Source organism: Chiloscyllium plagiosum, chromosome 16 (genome assembly GCF_004010195.1).
Source record: "Chiloscyllium plagiosum isolate BGI_BamShark_2017 chromosome 16, ASM401019v2, whole genome shotgun sequence".
Lineage (NCBI taxonomy): Eukaryota > Metazoa > Chordata > Chondrichthyes > Orectolobiformes > Hemiscylliidae > Chiloscyllium > Chiloscyllium plagiosum.
This window is the reverse complement of record NC_057725.1, coordinates 63,857,039-63,863,308: the sequence shown is the minus strand read 5'-3', so window position 1 is coordinate 63,863,308 and position 6,270 is coordinate 63,857,039.

The window sequence follows — 6,270 nt, the reverse complement described above, 5'->3', positions numbered from 1 at the left end:
CAAACCCAGCTTCAAGACGTCAGCAACTGCTATTGAAAAACGAAAACTAAAAATCCTGGTTCTGTGAGAGCTTGACCCCACCCATTCAGGCTGCTTCTACTAAAATAATGTGTTTTAGTTCAAATCTGGCAGTTTGGCCAATCGAATTGCATCTGGAAGGCAATACCTGGCAGTTGCCTTTAAAATAAGAAATGGTTCGGGTCTAGGCTATCTTCTTAATATATTTGGAGGGGATTTGGTCTGGCCCATAACAGTGCAAAGTAAATGGCAGAGGTTTTAAACGGTTTTTTTTCCTTATTATCTGTTGTACAATGGGAGGCACAGAATTAATTCTGAGGTTAATAGAAAATCCAGGGACGAAAGGAAAACGAATGGGACTAAAGTTTGACAGATCTTCTGACAGGTCTCAGGTGGCTACATCCTAGATCACAGAGAAGAAATGACGGAAATTTGTTAGATACTTGATTGTAATCTTTCAAAATTCCCTAAGTTTAGGTAATGTCCCCAGTGGATTGCGAAACTGCAAATTCAAAAAGGTTTAGGGGCACTTAACTTACAGACAGAAGAAAGAGAGAGGGAGAGGAGTCTAGCAGCTCTAGAGGGGAAAGTGCAGTGATTTCAGGGCAGGTTATGAGTCGATTGGTTGGAGAGTAACTCCTTTTGGGGATTTGTGAAACAAGTTCATTCATTAGATTTGGGTGTCACTGGCTGGACCAGCACTTCCTATCTGCTCCGAGTTGCTCCTTGAAAAGGTGGTGGTGAGCTACCTTCTTGAACCGTTGCAGTCCGTGTCAGTGTGGGTAGACCCACAATGTTGTTCGGAGGGAATTCCAGGATTTTGACCCAGCGGCACTGAAGGAACGGCAATATATTTTTCAGGATAGTGAGTGACTTGGAGGGAAACTTGCAGGGGATGGTGTTCCCTTGTATCTGCTGCCCTTGGGTCCTTCGAGACAGAGGTGGTCTTGGGTTTGTATGATTGCTATGGGAGGAGTCTTGGTTAGATATTGCAGTAAGGCTTTTAGGTGTTGGCATTTTGTTGTTACTGAGCGTCAGTGGTGGAGGGAATGGATGCTTGTGGATGTGGTACCAATCTAGCAGGCTCCTGGATGGTGTCAAACTTCTTGAATGTTGTTGGAGCAGCAACCATCCAGGCAAATGGGCAATATTCCCTCACGTTCCCCTGACTTGTGTCTGGTAGATGGTGGACAGGCTTTGGGGAATTAGGAGGTGAATTACTTGCTATAGGATTGCTAGCTGCTAACCTGCTCTTATAGCCACAGTACTAATATGACTAATACAGTTGGTTTCTGGCCAATGGTAACCTCCAGAATGTTGATTGTGAGGTATCCTAGGAATGATATTGGAATTGGATTCAAGGTTAACAATGGCCAAATCTCTCTTGCTGGTGATGGTCATAGCCTGGCATTTGTGTGGCATGAATGTTACTTGCGCTTGTCAGCCCAAGTCTGGATATTGTCCAGATCCTCTTGTTTTTAAACGTGGACTGCTTCAGTATCTGAGAAGTCATGAGGGGAGCTGAACAATGTGCAATCATCGGCAAACATCCCCATTTCTGACCTTATGATGGAGAGAAGGTGAAGCAACTAAAGCTGGAGGAACTCCTACAGACATGTCCAGGAGCTGAGGTGACTGACCTCCAAAAACCACAACCACCTTCCGTCGTGTCAGCAGAGAGTTTGCCCCCTGATACTCATTGATTCCACTTTTGCTCGGGCTCCTTGGTTCCACACTCGCTTGAATGTGGCCTTGATGTCAAGGGCTGTCACTGTCACCTCCCTTCTGGAATTCTGGTCTTTTGTCCATATTTGGACCAAGGCTATAAAGAGGACTGTGTGTATAATTTCTAATGTTTGAAAATATCATATTTTTAAGCTCTTACTTCCTATAATTAGAGTCATAGAGATGTACAGCATGGAAACAGACCCTTCGGTCCAACTCGTCCATGCCGACCAGATATCCCAACCCAATCTAATCCCACCTTCCAGCACCCAGCTCATATCCCTCCGAACCCATCTTATTCATATAACCATCCAGGTGCCTTTTAAATGTTGCAATTGTACCAGCCTCCACCACTTCCTCTGGCAGCCCATTCCACACACGCACCACCCTCTGCATGAAAGTTGCCCCTTAGGTCTCTTTTATATCTTTCCCCTCTCACTCTAAACCTATGCCCTCGAGTTCTGGACTTTAGCAATGTACCTCTTCTAATGAAAGCATGGAAGTAGACTACAACTTGTTGCAACATTTCCTACACTTAATCCCAATCAAGATCAGTGAACCCTTAATACATCTAGATTTAGACTTTAAAATGCTAAAGCTCTACAGGACTGTGTGACTGCCAATGGTGGGAAATCCCTACTGCAAGGCCCACTCCAGGCTGAGAGCTGACTGCAAATAAATAACTGGCTCCGTCCATGGAAATTGAAACTTGCAAGTGCTCTACTCCCTACCATGAGATTATGTGACTTCAGTGCCAGATCCAGGAGATTTTCCTCAGCTTGAAACTGTCAAAACCCCTACATCAAACTCAAATTCACTTTGACCTGATTCAACACTGTGCATTATGTCTTGCAAGGTGCAATATTTAACCTGTTGCTAGTAATTGCAAATTTTTATTTATGTTGGTAAAGATTATTGGCAATATTAAGTATTTTTGCGTGGTATACGGTTAAATACAAAAATAAATGGATTCACACTTAAAGCTGTCGGGTTGGGTGATTTGCTATGACTGCTGTGACAGTGGATCTTCTGCGCTCAGGCTCACAGATCTGCAGTAAGTGTTTGTGGGTGGACGAACATTGGTTCAGGATCAGTGAACTGTTGGGCTGCAGCCTCGGAGGAGCAGGAAAATCGACATTTCGGGCAAAAGCCCTTCATCAGCCTCTATTTCCGATGAAGGGCTTTTGCCCGAAACGTCGATTTTCCTGCTCCTCTGATGCTGCCTGACCTGCTGCGCTTTTCCAGCACCACACTCTCAACAATGTCAAAAGAGGCCATTCGGCCCATCGATCTGCACCAACCATCCAAACACCATCCCACTACCTAGACCCCCAACTCCCCCCCCACCCCATCGCCATAACCCTGCATGGGTGTTTTCTTTAACCATGGCTAACTCATCCAGCCTTCACACTATGGCCACCCTGACCTGCACATCTTCGGACTATGGGACGAAACCGGAGCACCTAGAGGAAACCCACGCAGACATGGGGAGCATGTACGAACTCCACACAGTCAACGGAGGGCGGAATCGAACCTGGGTCCCTGGACCTGTGAGGGAGAAGTGCTGATCACTGAGCCACTGTGCCACCATAAAGTACCAATGATACAGGCAGGACATGCAGATTGATCATTCAGCGCAGTCAATGTGAATAGCTAGGCACCAGATGAAGTCGCAGAACTTAAATGTAATAATCTTTGGGTTGTTAGCTGAGTCACATGTAAATTAGTAAGGGAGGTTAACATTTGAGAACTGAATGTATGGTTGAAAGGCTGGTATGGTAGAGATAGATTCTAGCTCCAGGGGCATTGGCACCAACACACTGGAGGAAAATGGCGCCCCTTCTATTGGAGCAGGTTACAGCTTAACCAGGCTGGGGCCAGTGCTCCTGTGAATCTCTTAACCAGCCAATTAGAGAGCGTTTTTAAAAAAATCACAAGAGCAAAGGATCAAATTTGGGAAGATGTGATCAATTGAAGACAAGAAAGTAAGTTATTAATATGGGAAATGATATGCAGACTGTGACGAGAGGGGCAAAGAGGACAAATCGAAAAGTGAATTAGCAGGTCAGACTCGATCTTACCGAAGCAATAAAATGACACAATTCTGTATTTGAACGCACAAAGCTGAACTGACACCACAAAATCAAAAGTCATTTCAATTTTCGTACTCATTACAGAGACATGGATCCAGAATGATACATTGCGACCTGAATGGTGAAGGATGCTTGACATTGTGGGAATGATCAGAATTTCAGAACGAGGTGGGAGAATGGCTCTGCTAATTAATGATGATGATAGAGAAGGCGACCTCATTTCCGAACTCCATGATGTCGAGAAGCGAAATGATAAAGTCACTTGTGCGAGATGTGTACAGGCCCCTAAATGTAACCAGGTGGTAAGGGGAAGAGTAAAGAAAGAAATAGTGGCAGCTTAGTGTCAGAAGGATATGATAATAATCATGAGAGGTTTTCACCAAAACGTATGGACTGGAACAAAGTCAGATGGCCAAGTGAGCATAGATGAAATGTTTGAGATTCTCCCACTAGTAGAAATACCTTTTCGACACTTACTCTATTGAGCCCACTCAGAATCTTGCATGTTTTAATAAGGTGAAAAAGGAACCAAGAAATGTTGTTCAATCACCTATCCAATAGCTCAATACTCGATCATTAGCTGAAGGCGTGTCCATTAGCCCAATGCCTGTCCATTGACTTAACACCTGTCCATTAGTTCAACGCCTGTAGCTTTACATCAGTCTATTAGCTCAATGCCTGACCATGAGCTCATTGCCTGACCATTAGCTCAATACATGCCAAGTAGCCTAACATCTGTGAATTAGATTAACATCTGTCAGTTAGGTTAATGCCTGTCAATGCCTGTCAGCTTAACACCTGACAATTAAGCTAATGCCTATTTGCTTAACATGTGTCAATTAGCTTAACATCTGTCAATTAAATAAACATCTGGTGGTTAGCTCAACGTCTGTCCATTAGCTTAATGCCTGTCCATTAGCTCAATATCTGTCTGTTAGCTCAACGCCTCTCAGTTAGATTAATATGTCAGTTAGGTCAACATCTACTAACATCTGTCCAGGGAGATGTTTATCGGTAAAGACTTTATGACGGGATACTTAAAAGAATGAAGATGATCAAAGATATCATTGTTTTATGAAAGGGAAAGCAATCAGTGGATGCACAATATTTATATTTCCAGAAACCATTTGCTAAGCTGCCAGATCAACGTGGAAAATAAAAGCTCGTGGTTTTGAGGTAACTATTTGGCATGGACAGAAAACTGGTGAACTAACAGGATACAGAGTTTAAGAAGAGGACATGAGTAGTTTGCTTGTTGACGAGTTGGAATGAGCACTATAGCACAGGGATCAGTGTTGGGACCTCAACCTTTTACAATTTATATCAATAACATGAATGAAGGGACCAAATGTATGGAGCTAAACTTTCTGGTGACACAAACATGGCAGGAACAATATTAAAAGCAGATTGTTGAAATGGAGAGATTGCAGAGCTCTGAGATGCAGAGGGATCTGGGTGTCCTAGTGCACAAATCAGAGCAAGTTAGTAAGCAGGTACGGCAAGTAATCAGGAAAATTCATGGATTATTATGGTTTATCTTGAATTGCAAGCAGCTCAGAGAAGGTTTACCAAGATCAGAACCAAGGAAGGAGCACCGAATCTGAAACGTGAACTATGACTTCTCTTCACAGATGCTGCCAGACCTGCTGAGCTTCTCCAGCAATAGCTGTTTTTGTTTGAGTTGAAAGAAGAGTCTGTTTTCATGTTGTTCCATTAGCTCAATGCTCGACCATTAGCTCAAGGTGTGTCCATTAGCCCAATGTCTCTGAGTGGGCAAGAAATTAGCTGTTGGAATAGAATGTGGGGATGACTACCTTGGTGGGGACTATGCAAAGACAGAGCACTATTGAAATAGAGAGAGACTGCAGAATTCCAGTGGCCTTGTGCTTTAATCACAAGACATTGAGTTTGCAGTTACAGCAAGTGATTTGGAAGAGAAACATTCCAAGTGGGATGGAGTATAAAATGTTGAGAAGTCTCACTACAATGATATAGGGATGTTGGTGACACTGTCTCTCGAGGGTTGCAGACAAACCTGGTTCCTGTACCGAGGAACGGATATAATTGTGTTCTGAGAAGGGCTGAATCCTGAGATGAAGAAGCTGCGTTAAGAAGAAACGTTTTGTAATTTCTCACTGCAGTTCCGAAGAACGGGAGGTGACCGCACTGAAACACTGAGGGGAGAGCTTTGACAGGAGGCATGCTGGGATGTTCCTTCCTGAGGCAGAGTGTGAGACGGGGGGGGGGCGGAGACACTTTAGAAATGAGGGCTCTTCCCAATTGAGATGGAGTTGAGGAGAACATTTCTGCTTTCTGAGAATCATCAGCATTTGGAATGCTCCAGAGAGGCTGGGTGGCTGTATATATACAAAGCAGAGTTAGGCCGATTTAAAGGTGGCAGGAGAGGGGGGGAAGGAAGGAGACAGGACAGAGG